Raw genomic sequence first — 13,540 nt, forward strand, 5'->3', positions numbered from 1 at the left:
CCGGGTCCAGCAAGTGAGGTCATCTTTGCTGGAGTCGGGTGGACACTGCCGTGAGATCAGGCGGTGATCTCCTCCGTCTACCCGTGGCTGTCCCCGCTGGTCTCCCCGCGGCTCCCCCCCCCCCCCTCCCCCCTCTCCTCCTCTGGGTCCCTCATCTCAATTTCGACTTGAAAAAGTGGAATTGAGATGAGATTGAATAGGGGTTGTCGGATCCATTCCGACAAATGCATGTCGGGATGGATCCGACCCGAATTGAATATACCCCTATGCTGGCTCGATCACATGATGCTGCTTTAAGCCAAGCCAAGAACTTGCGCATTGACCTTAGAATAGAGACATCATAGAAAAATAGAATTTGATAGCAGATAAGAACCACTTGTCCCAGCTACAGTAGTCTGCCCCTTTTGTAGCATATTTTTACCTCAGACCTTATTATCCAATTGTAAAGCCCAACGGAATTTGCTGCGCTATATAAGAAACTGTTAAATAAATAAATACATTTTATCTTTATTTCTTTGTAAGGATATCCTTATATCTATTCCATGCATGTTTAAATTGCTCTATCGTCTTAGCCTCTACCACCTCAGATGGGAGGCTATTCCACTTGTCCGCTACTCTTTCTGTGCAGTAATCTTTCCTCAAATTTCCCCTGAACCTCCCCCCCTCCAGTCTCAGTGCATGTCCTCGTGTCCTATTGCTTCTCTTCATTTGGAGAATGTTTCCCTCCTGGACTTTGTTAAAACTCTTGATATATTTGAAAGTTTCTATCATGTCCCCCCTTTCCCTTCTCTGCTCCAAACTATACATATTGAGATTTTTTAGTCTTTCTGGGTATGTTTTGTGATGTAGGCCATGCACCATTTTAGTTGCCCTTCTTTGAGCAGTCTCTAATGTATTAATATCCTTCTGAAGATATGGCCTCCAGAATTGATCACAGTATTGTAGATGAGTCTGTACCAATGACCTATACAGTGGCATTATTACTTCTTTCTTTCTCATACGTCCTAGAGGATGCTGGGGTCCACTTCAGTACCATGGGGTATAGACGGTTCCGCAGGAGCCATGGGCACTTTAAGACTTTTTCAGAGTGTGAACTGGCTCCTCCCTTTATGCCCCTCCTCCAGACCTCAGTTTAGAAAATGTGCCCAGGCACACTGGTCGCACTCTAGTGGAGCTCTACTGAGTTTCACTAAAAAGACTTTATGTTAGGTTTTTTATTTTCAGTAAGGCTGCTGGCAACAGTCTCCCTGCTTCGTGGGACTTGGGGGGAAGAAGTAGGAACCAACTTCCTGAATAGTTTCATGGCTCTGCTTCTTGTTGACAGGACACCATTAGCTCCTGAAGGGTACTGAACACTAGCTGCAGCTATGCGCTCACTCCCACAGCACGCCGTCACCCCCCTTACAGCCAGAAGACAGGTGAGTGTACAGAAGAGAGGATCTTCAGTCATCGTGACGGCTAAAAGGTACCGTGCAGCGGGCAAGAACGCTGCGCGACCATGCAACCCATTACACAGGCACTGCAGGGCGCGGAGGGGGGCGCCCTGGGCAGCATGAAACCTACTCTAAACTGGCTAAAAGGTGACATAAGATGCTGAGGCACAGTCCTAGCCCCCGCCAGTATAAAAAATTGTGTGAAAAATTCTGAGGAGAAACACGCCATTACGGGGGCGGGGCTTCCTCCTCAGTCAGCCAGCACACTGCTCAGCGCCATTTTCTTCCAGCAAAAAGCAGGGGAAGAAACGCTAATCCTCCTCTCAGTTTCTGTTTTAGTATCAGAGTACAAAGAGGGGGGGAAAGTGCATATTGTGATATTGGCAATATATGTATATATATATATATATATATATATATATATATAGAGAGAGAGAGAGAGAGAGAGAGAGAGGAAAGTCTCTGTGTACAAGGTACACGACACAGGGATTTTTTATTTAAGCGCTGAGTTGTGGACTGGCAATTCATTTCTGTGTCCCTCTGACAGATTTTACTGTGGGTCTGTCCCCTATAAGCCCGGAGTGTCTGTGGTGTGATTGTGCACGTGTGTGACATGTCTGAGGCAGGGAGCTCATCATCTGTGGGAGCCATGATAGGGACACAGAGTTGTAATATGACACCAAGAGCCTGACTGGGTTAAGGTCTACGTGATAGTGTGAATCATATCAGTAAGAGGTTGGACTGAATCTCATGCAGAAAACTGAAAATAATCTGTTGAAGATGTGATTTTTAATAGTTCTGCCTTTCATCCACAGGGGACCCCTCTGGGTCACAAACACATTTGCACAAGTGGTACAAACTGATACCGACACAGACTCTGATTCCTGTGTCGACACTAGTGATTCCAGGGGAATAGGTCCTAAGTTAGCGAAAAGCATTCAAACCATGTTTTAGCTATAAAGGAGGTGTTAGAGGTTACAAAGTCCCCTCTTTTACCACAGAGGAGGGTTTACTTTAATAAAGAAGTAATGTAACTTTCCCTCCACCTCATGGGTTGAACAGTCTCTTGGAGGGAGTCGGGTTTAATCTGAAAAGAAATTTCAGATTCCCAAAAGGAATTCAGGCAGCTTACCTTTTTCCAAAAGGAGGGAGTCACCCCACATTTTAGACAGGGCCCTGTCACGGTAAAAGAAAAAAGGTGTTTCTCCCTGCGCCTGGAATGGCTTCACTTAAGGAGCCGGCAGTTCGTGAGGTAATCTATTGATGTGGCCAATGGGACACTACTCAGGCCTAAACAATATTAATCTCACAATGGCGCATATCACTTTTAAAAATAACTGAGAGTTCTTACTCCAATAAGCTTGGAAAATGAAGGGAATCCAAATCCTTCTGTCATGAAGCAGAATAGTTCTTATCCATAAGTCATAGAGATTTCCATATATATAAATTCCAAATGGTTTCCCAATCTCAAAATAAGAAAAAGAAAGGATCTATTGCAATATTGTCTGAACAAATGAACAGAATTAATTTTATTACATTAGACTCACAATAAAAACACAGTAAACAAGCATATCACCACAAATAGTGGTTAGGGATCACAGAAGCTCGAAATTCCACTTTATTACCCGTCCCAGATCGAATAGGGATAAGAGACTGAAAGCCCGGGATTCCTACGCCTCCTCCGGTAATTCGTGGACCAAATGGAGCCCTCCCTCTGAATATTCTCACCAGCAGCCTAAAGCTTTTCGGACGCCAGGTCCTTCATCAGAAGCATGGTGAGTAAAACTAGACCTCCTATATTTATACCCCTTCTAATTAGGTGAAATTACACTCTATTTTCCCGCCACTAGAACACACATGACGTCACAGGAAATATCTTCACTCTAATGTCCATCACATAAAAGGGGAAATTCCTGTCCCAATGTCCTCTAACATAATATAGTCCTCCCGGTCTCCTCTGTCATCCGTAACTGGGAGCGATCAGACAGTACTTCCGGCGGCGTTGTGGATTAGCCAATGGAATGCTGACGCAGACTCCAAAAGGAATATGAAGGCTCTCCCGTATAAAGGTGAGGCCTTATTTGGAGATGGGCTGGATGCTTTAGTTTCTGTGGCTATCACAGGTAAGTCGACATTGTTGCCTAATGCTCCTGCGCCGGCGTAAAAGACACATCACTCTCAGATGCAGTCTTTTCGACCCAATAAATACAAAAAGGGTAAAGGCCCCCTTTCTTTGTGGGTAAAGGAAGGGGAAAAGGAAATAAAGTCCACAGTGTCTCACAGGAGCAGAAATCAACCTCTGCTTATGCCAAATCTTCAGCATGACTCTGGGGCTCCCTTGCGGGTGTCCGCTCAGGTGGGGACACGTCTGAAACTCTTCAGTCAGTTCTGGGTTCAATCTGGCCTAGACACGTGGGCTGTACAAATAAGAGTCCCACGGGTATAAACTGGAGTTTCATGACATTTCCCCAGGCCGTATTTTCGAATCGACCTTACCACTTTCTGTCCCGGGTAGGGAAGTGGTAGCAGCAGCAATACAGTGATTGTGTCAGGATCAAGTCATTGTCCTGGTTCCCTTGTCTCAACAAAGAGAAAGGTTTTTATTCTAGCCTATTTGTAGTTCCGAAGCCGGATGGCTCGGTCAGACCATTTCTAAACCTGAAAAATATGAATCTCTACCTGCAAAGGTTCAAGTTCAAGATGGAATCTCTAAGGGCAGTGATTTCCAGTCTGGAGGAGGGGGAATTCATAATTTCAGGGGACATAAAAGATGCCTACTTACATGTTCCCTTTATCCTCCGCATCAAGCTTATCTGAGATTCGCAGTACAGGATTGTCATTACCAGTTTCAAACGTTGCTGTTCGGACTCTCCACAGCACCGAGGGTATTCACAAAGGTGATGGCGGAGATGATGGTCCTCCTTCGACAGCAAGGAGTCAATATAATTCCTTACCTGGACGATCTCCTGATAAAAGCGAGGTCCAGAGAAAGGTTGGTGCAGAACATTGCACTCTCCCTGACAATACTTCAACAACACGGTTGGATCATAAATTTCCAAAGTGACAATTGAAACCAACGACAAGATTGTCCTTTCTCGGGATGATACTGGACACAGAAGTACAGATGGTATTTCTTCCAGTAGAAAAGGCTCTGGAAATCCAGAGAATGGTCAAACAAATTCTGAAACCAACAAGATTGTCGATTCATCAATGCATTCGGTTGTTGGGAAAGATGGTAGCGGCCTACGAGGCCATACAGTTTGGCCGATTCCATGCCAGAGTATTCCAGTGGGACCTATTGGACAAGTAGTCCAGATCCCATCTACACATCAGAGGATAATCCTGTCATCCAAAGCCAGAATTTCGCTCCTGTGGTGGCTACACAGTTCTCACCTCCTAGAGGGACGCAGGTTCGGGATTCAAGACTGGATCCTGGTGACCACGGATGCAAGTCAACGAGGCTGGGGAGCAGTCACGCAGGGGGAGACCTTCCAAGGAAGATGGTCAAGTCAAGAAACTTGTCTTCACATGAACGTTCTGGAGTTGAGAGCCAATTACAATGGGCTTCTACAAGCGGTGCATCTTCTTCAAGATCACCCCGTACAGATCCATTCGGACAATGTAACAGCAGTCGCGTACATAAACCGTCAGGGCGGAACGAAAAACAGAGCGGCAATGGCAGAGGTGTCAAAGATCCTCCTCTGGGCAGAAAGACATGCAAAAGCTCTGTCGCCAATTTTCATTCCGGGAGTGGACAATTGGGAAGCAGACTTCCTCAGCAGACACGATCTCCATCCAGGAGAATGGGGCCTCCACCAAGAAGTCTTCGTACATGTGACAGGTCTTTGGGGAGTTCCTCAAGTAGACATGATGGCATCTCGTCTCAACAAGAAGCTTCAGAGATATTGTTCCAGGTCGAGAGACCCTCAAGCAATAGCAGTGGATGCACTAGTGACCCAGTGGGTGTTCCGGTCGGTATATGTCTTTCCTCCACTTCCACTGATACCAAAAGTTCTAAAAATCATAAGGAGAACAGGAGTTTGAGTGATCCTCATTGCCCCAGACTGGCCAAGGAGGTCTTGGTATCCAGATCTTCAACAGTTGATAATAGATCCTCGGCTTCTTCCTCTTCGCGAGGACCTGCTACAGCAGGGTCCGTGCGTGTATCAAGATTTACCGTGGCTATGTTTGACGGCATGGCTGTTGAGCGCCGGATCCTAGCCCGAAAGGGTATTCCCAAAGAAGTCATTCCCACTCTTATTCAGGCCAGGAAAGGAGTAACGTCTAAACATTACCACCGTATTTGGAGAAAATATGTGTCTTGGTGGGAAACCAAGAAGGCTCCAACGGAAGAATTTCAGTTAGGACGTTTTCTCCATTTTCTCCTGGCGGGTGTGGATGCGGGCCTTCGATTGGGTTCAATCAAGGTCCACATTTCGGCTTTGTCCATTTTCTTTCAGAAACAATTGGCCACCCTTCCAGAAGTTCAGACATTCGTGAAAGGGGTGCTACACATCCAACCTCCATTTGTGCCTCCTGTGGCACCATGGGATCTTAACGTGGTGTTACGATTCCTTCAATCGGATTGGTTTGAACCTCTCCAGGAGAAATAGTTGAAATTTCTCACTTGGAAAGTGGTCATGCTGTTGGCCTTGGCATCCGCAAAAAGGGTGTCTGAGTTAGGGGCCTTGTCTCACAAGAGCCCTTACTTGGTTTTCCATGAAGATAGGGCTGAGTGACGAACTCGTCAACAATTTCTTCCAAAGGTGGTTTCTTCTTTCCATATAAACCAACCTATTGTGGTGCCAGTGGCTACTGACACCATTGCTGATTCAAAGTCCCTAGATGTGGTCAGGGCTTTGAGAATCTATGTCGCAAGAACGGCTCGGATAAGGAAAACAGAGGCTCTGTTTGTCCTGTATGCTCCCAACAAGATTGGGTGTCCTGCTTCTAAGCAGACTATTGCGCGCTGGATTAGAGGTTCGATTCAGCATGCTTATTCTACGGCAGGATTGCCGTTACCGAATTCGGTGACTGACAATTCTACTAGAAAGGTGGGCTCATCCTGGGCGGCTGCCCGGGGGGTCTCGGTATTACAACTTTGCCGAGCAGCTAATTGGTCAGGGGCAAACACGTTTGCTAAGTTTTACAAGTTTGACACCTTGGCCGATGGGGACCTACAGTTTGGTCAATCGGTGCTGCAGGGTCATCCGCACTTTCCCGCCCGTACTGGAGCTTTGGTATAATCCCATGGTACTGAAGTGGACCCCAGCATCCTCTAGGACGTATGAGAAAACAGGATTTTAATACCTACCGGTAAATCCTTTTCTCCTAGTCCGTAGAGGATGCTGGGCACCCAACCCAGTGCGTACTTTGCCTGCAGTTGTTAATTTGTTAAAAATGTTTTCAGCAAGGTTGCTGTAATGTTCATGCCGTTGGCATGTATTTTGTTGACTATCATGTGTGCGGCATGGTTGAAGTGTGAGCTGGTATAAATCTCACCATTAACTAAAAAAGTAAATCCTTTCCTCAAAATGTCCGTCTCCCTGGGCACAGTTCCTCTACTGAGGTCTGGAGGAGGGGCATAGAGGGAGGAGCCAATTCACACTCTGAAAAAGTCTTAAAGTGCCCATGGCTCCTGCGGAACCGTCTATACCCCATGGTACTGAAGTGGACCCCAGCATCCTCTACGGACTAGGAGAAAAGAATTTACCGGTAGGTATTAAAATCTTGTTTTCTGCTTCATCCATGTCTGTGGCATAGCATATTAACACGTTTTACATTGAAAATGCATACGGTTAAACATGAAGCAAACACACCTCATAGTAACATGATGCCAGGCATGAAAGCTATCTACTTGCGTTACTATAGGACCAATTATTTTTTCGTTTGCGTAAAATGAAGACAATGGTGTGCAAATAATTGCGTCTCCTCCCGAGATACAAATCTATTGTGGGAATCCTCTGAGGGTGACATTGACAGGTCATCATACAACACATGTTAGAAATGCACGTTGATAAAGGCGTGTATCATACTAAACAGCAACATACATACGTCTCTTCATCGCCTTGTTCTTCAAAGAGAACAAGTTCTGTACAGCTGCTAGTTAAGCCTGACCACGAAATGAGACCTTTAGCCCGAATTTCCCATTGACCACATTGTGGACCCACCCAGTCTCATGCAGACATGTTGTTATGAAGCATCTGACAGTAATCCATAAGGGAAATTATATACTATGTTTGTCCCTTCACTAAAATGTCTTCAGCTGTGATTTAACAGAAGTACTAAGCTGTGCATCATAATTACTTAGGGTGAAATTGTCTGTTTTCATATATTTCTTTATAATGGGAACAATTTCACTGAGCCTGGAATAATGGCTAAAGCCTCATCAATCCCTCACAAGCAGGATCCAATTACCTCTTAAAAGATGAAGGTCAGTTCTATTCTTCACTTTTTATTTATTTCAATAAAGTTATAGACAGTCACAGGGCACAGCATAAAATTCATTATAACCATAAAGTTTCAAAGGTCACAAAATGTCTCTTTAGTTAGATGGCTAAAAAAAGGGAAAAATATCTCCCGTTTGTTCTATAATTCATTACCTCAGTTGAGATGTAGTTAGTTAGCGGGAGATAACTGCGTGACTGTAGAAAGGTTCTCAAATTATCCTGAAAATGGCAATCTGGAGAAAAACAAATGCTCAAATGCGGGCGCACGTGATCACCTCTGTGGAGCAGCCACTGGGAATGTTAAACGTGCAGTGGTTTGATCTAAGCAATTCTTGGACTATTATCTTTCTTTTCCATCTTTTAACCCCGTTTTACTGTTTGCAATCAATACTTGTTTTATGCTGGAACTTTTGCTTATATCTAAAAAACAAAAGCATAAAAAATATATATTTTATGTGCATAGTTAAACGCTCTTTTTCATATAATAATAATAATAATAATAATAATAATAATAATAAGATATCGCATTTAAAAAAAAATCTATATTATCTTGATCACATTTGTTTCTGAAGTAAAGAAATGTAGCATTGGAATTAAACATTAGCATGAAATGCAGACTTGGATATCGCTCTCAAAGTTTGGGTTAAAGAGATCTACTAACCTGGGTTTCCTCAAGACTAGCCATCACCCAGGATGGGCTTTCATAGATGAGTGCTGCTCTCCTATCTGTTACTATCACACACTAGTTTCCGACGTAGAGCAGGTCAACATACCTCCAACCCATTGAGAAGTTCATGGACTAGAAACGGCAAAATGTCCGAGCCACAAAATCCTGTTTGGTGGCACTGTGTTTTTCAGTTCTTTAAGCGTCCCTAGATTTCCCCCAAAGGGCATGCGTTTGCGGAAGAAGATGAAGGCCTTTGCAGAAGTTAAAGTAATCATTGGCTGGTGGAAGGTGTGGATTTGAGCAAGGCCATTACTTGCTAAGTATAGAGTAGGCACATCCTTGTTTTGCAGAAAAAGAATGAGACTTTTGCAGAAGAAGATCAAAGTGATATATTGGGTTGAGGTATATTTCTTTAGGAGTGTTCCTCTTCAAAGGACTTAAAATGTGCATCAACTTTGATCTAGTGGTTATCGGGCTTCATGCCATACTTTTAATTTATTCTTCAGTAGAGAAATGCGTTGCTAGATGCACTGTGTCCAAAGTCAACGAGAAAAGCTTGAAAAACACATACTACATGCAATAAAAGCAGTACCATAACAGGCTATGGGGATGCCGTGAACGCCAAAATCAAAGAAACCATATGAGAAATATTTGCGGGTACCCTTTTGGTAAGCAGCAGGAAGCAGTTGTACAGTAACTCCTTTTTCTGCTGAAAATTATGGAACAAGGGGTTATTGTTAGGGTCTCCTGCTCTGTGCTGCCACGTCGTCATGGCAACCGGGAGACAAGTGCTAGCGGAGTAACCTGAGTGTAGCTTATACTCCGGTTCGGGTCTTTTGCTGTGCAGTGGTTACAGGCTCTGCACGGCAGGGGATCCGGTGCTGGTTTTTGTGCTCACAGTCTGTGAGGTCTGAGTGGGGCGTGGACAGCACCTGCTATATAAACCCTCTTCTCAGGTTAGGCAGATGCTGCTGAATCTTTGTTGGTTAGTCAGTTCCTGAAAGCTAGCTAGTACTGTGTAAACTTTGTATTTGTTTGTTGCTTACTGCAAATAGGCCTTGGGATTTGGTATTACACTCTGCCAATCCAGACCTAGCAGTAAGACTGGAGTCAGTCGTTTAACCTGCTGGGGTTCTTTTGTTACTCTGTGAACCTAGCAAGTTTGCGGCTGTATTCTCAGACTTGCCTGCCAAAATCCTTTCTCACTGTGCAAGGTGTTCAGGTGTCAGTTTAGTGGCAGTAAACTGAACCAGTGCACTGCAAGTGAGGACTAGGATTGTGGAGACTCTCCTTGTGTCTATTATTCCATCTCTGACCAAGGAGTTTACTGCCACACCCGTTGGTAACCCTTTAGGGTTTTGCTGTTGCCCTTAGCAACAGCATTTCGGGTTCTCTACGTATTAAATCACAACATCTCGCTTCTTTCCATCTGAGCATTCCTAATACTAGGGAGACACCCAGTTTCTTAGCCTTTGGGCTTCTCTGTTCACTTTGTGTTTATTTTGTTACCCTATCACCTTCTGTGTATGTAATATCATATTCCCCAGTCTGTCTGTGAGTTCATTTGTTTTGCATCCCTCTCCATTCAGACACCAGTACATTCCTGCTGGCACTGGTGTGCATAACATATTCAGCAGCCAAATACTCCTGTTGAAATTTTGTGGGAATATGGAGCATACCCCTCAAAATACTTTGCAACAGGTGGTCGATCAGGTGCATTCCTGACTCGACAATTTAATGATTTGTCCATTAAAATGCACACCTCGCAGGCCGCTGGCGGAGCTCCCGCAGCAGCAGTACCTTCAGGGGTTAAGGAGCCGAAAGTAAATCTCCCGGATCGTTTTTCTGGAGATCGCTCGCAGTTCTTTTGTTTCAAGGAGAGCTGCAAGCTATATTTCCAACTTAGGCCTCAGTCTTCTGGGTCGGAGATTCAGCGGGTGGGCATAGTGATTTCCTTGCTACAAGGAGACCCACAGGTCTGGGCATATGGGTTGCAGCCTGACTGTCCGTCGCTTAAAAGTGTTGATGCTTTTTTTACGGCCCTGGGCATGTTGTATGATGACACTGACAAGACGGCCTCAGCCGAGGCTCAGATTTCGATCCTTAAGCAAGGGCGAAGGCCAGTTGAGGTTTATTGTACGGAGTTTCGGAGGTTGGCCCATGATACCCAGTGGAATGACCCAGCCCTGAGACACCAGTACCGAAGAGGTCTTTCTAACCAGTTAAACGACCAACTGGTACAATATCCCTTGCCTGATAGCTTGGATCAGCTCATGCAGTTATCCATTCGGGTGGATAGACGGCTGAGAGAGCGCAGGCTTGAAAGGGAGACCGAGGTTTCCTTCTTTCCCAAGGGAACCTCAGACTCTGAGGAATTTTCCGAGGAGCCTATGCAGATTGGGGCTACCCGCCTCTCCTCGCGTGAGAAGACGCGGAGGAGACAGCAGGGGTTATGTTTGTACTGTGGGAATAAAGGTCATGTGGTAGTATCATGCCCAGAAAAGCCGGAAAACTTCAGGGCCTGAGGGTGATGGGAAATATCCTGTCAGGCCAGAAGTCAGAATTTCCCAAGAAGACTTTTATCATTCCGGTGACCTTGAAGATCCTCGGTCAAACTGTCAAGACTGAGGCCTTTGTGGACAGTGGGGCCGACGGGGTTTTTATGGACCGCCAATTCGCCCTGAAACACTCTGTTCCCTTAGTACCCTTGGCATCGGAAATTGAGATTTGTGGGTTAAACGGGGAACCATTATCCCAGGGTAAAATTACCTCTTGCACTAGCCAGATTTCTTTGTTTATTGGAGCCACACACTCTGAAAAATTGTACTTTTATGTGACTGTCTGTACTTTTGCCCCATTGGTGTTGGGGTTACCCTGGTTAAGGGCCCACAATCCTCAATTTGACTGGGTCTCTGGGGAGATTCTTAGTTGGGGTACTGATTGTTTTAGGAGTTGCTTGAGCCTTCCAGTCAGGCTTTCGCAGCTAAGTTTGCCAGGATTGCCAGGATGTTATGCAGATTTTGCGGACGTGTTCTCCAAATGATTTGCAGAGGTACTACCTCCCCATTGCCCCTATGACTGTGCCATTAATTTGTTGCCGAATGCTAAGCTTCCCAAGAGCAGGTTGTACTCCCTGTCACGTCCTGAGACTCAGGCTATGGCAGAGTACATTCAGGAGAACTTGGCTAAGGGATTTATCAGACCTTCACAGTCTCCAGTTGGGTCGGGGTTCTTCTTCGTGGATAAAAAGGACGGTTCGTTGCGACCCTGCATCGACTTCAGGGAATTGAACCGTATCACGATTAAAAACTCATACCCACTGCCTCTCATTTCGGTCTTGTTTGACCAGCTTCGTACTGCCACCATTTTTTCTAAGATTGACCTACGCGGTGCGTACAATCTAATCCGAATAAGAGAGGGGGATGAATGGAAGACTGCCTTTAATACCCACTCCGGGCATTATGAATATTTGGTGATGCCTTTTGGGCTCTGTAATGCCCCGGCAGTCTTCCAGGACTTCATGAATGATGTGCTCAGGGAATATTTGGATAGATTCTTAGTTGTATACTTAGATGACATCCTAATCTTCTCCCATTCCCTGGAGGAACATCGGAAGCATGTACGCTTAGTCCTCCAGAAACTCAGAGACCACCGGCTTGGGGCGAAGCTGGAGAAGTGCGAATTTGAAGTTCAGCAAATCGCATTTCTAGGATATATTATCTCCCCAGAAGGTTTCCAAATGGAGGGTTCCAAGGTACAGGCAGTCCTGGATTGGGTGCAGCCCACTAGTTTGAAGGCGCTTCAGCGTTTTCTGGGCTTTGCGAATCTTTATAGACGATTTATCGCTGGATTTTCATCTATAGTGGCGCCCTTGGTGGCACTCACTAAGAAAGGGGCGGATGTTGCTCACTGGTCTTGTGAGGCCAAAGCGGCTTTTGCCCGTCTCAAAAGGGCATTTGTCTCGGCCAAGGTGCTGCGATACCCAGATCCAGAGCGTCCTTTTGTGGTGGAGGTGGATGCCTCTGAGATGGGTATTGGGGCAGTGCTCTCTCAGATGGGGGTGTCTGATAATCGCCTTCATCCCTGTGCTTACTTTTCCCGTAAATTTTCGCCTGCCGAGATGAATTATGACGTGGGTAACCGGGAATTGTTGGCTATTAAGGATGCACTCGAGGAGTGGAGACACTGGCTTGAGGTGGCTAAGTTTGTGGTCTCAATTCTCACCGACCATAAGAATTTGGCATATTTAGAGTCAGCGAAGCGCCTCAATGCCAGGCAGGCACGATGGGCTTTGTTTTTTGCTCGCTTTAATTTTTTGATAACATATCGCCCTGGGTCAAAAAACATCAAGGCTGATGCGCTCTCGCGGAGTTTTGCTCCAATCCAGGAGACCACCGAGGAGCCATTGCCCATTGTGTCCCCATCATGTATTAAAGTGGGCATTACCCAGGACCTCTTGTCATTAGTCCTTAGAGCACAGGAGCAGGCTCCTCCAGACCTTCCGGTAGGTCTTTTGTTTGTGCCTCCTAGGTTAAGACAGCGAGTGTTCCTGGAATTCCATGCCAAGAAGTCGGCAGGTCACCCGGGTATTGCCAGAACTCGGGAGTTGCTATCTAGGGCGGTGTGGTGGCCCTCGGTGGCTAGGGATGTGGATCAGTGGGTTCGGGCATGTGACATCTGTGCCCGAAATAAGACTCCTAGAGGGGTTCCTGTTGGCCCATTACACCCACTCTCTATTCCATCTAAGCCATGGACCCACATTTCAATGGATTTTGTGGTGGACTTGCCCAAATCCTCGGGGATGACAGCCATCTGGGTTGTCGTTGACAGGTTTTCGAAGATTTCGCACTTCGTTCCATTGGTTGGGCTGCCATCGGCCAGACGCCTGTCTGAATTATTTATGCTGCATGTTGTGCGCCTCCACGGGTTGCCACTTGATGTGGTCTCTGACCGCGGATCCCAGTTTGTGGCCAAATTCTGGAGGGCATTTT

At 45.8% G+C, this 13,540-nt stretch overlaps 2 protein-coding genes across 7 annotated transcripts in view; one reads left to right on the forward strand and one right to left on the reverse strand.

Annotated features, from left to right (window-relative positions):
* ARSB (arylsulfatase B) overlaps nucleotides 1–13,540 on the forward strand; it is a 320,071-nt gene that overhangs the window by 277,871 nt on the left and 28,660 nt on the right. The window lies entirely within an intron of this gene.
* The window catches only part of LOC135057856 (uncharacterized), a 263,586-nt gene that overhangs the window by 242,834 nt on the left and 7,212 nt on the right, over nucleotides 1–13,540 (reverse strand). Inside the window, exon 2 of one of the 3 annotated variants that reach the window (XR_010244430.1) lies at nucleotides 7,875–8,302. The exons of the other annotated variants lie outside the window; for them this stretch is intronic. The gene's annotated coding sequence lies outside the window, so the exon portion shown is untranslated. Of the gene's footprint in view, nucleotides 1–7,874; nucleotides 8,303–13,540 lie in introns of those variants that run through there. 3 annotated transcript variants of the gene reach the window in all.

Source organism: Pseudophryne corroboree, chromosome 1 (assembly GCF_028390025.1).
Source record: "Pseudophryne corroboree isolate aPseCor3 chromosome 1, aPseCor3.hap2, whole genome shotgun sequence".
NCBI classification, from domain to species: Eukaryota; Metazoa; Chordata; class Amphibia; order Anura; family Myobatrachidae; genus Pseudophryne; species Pseudophryne corroboree.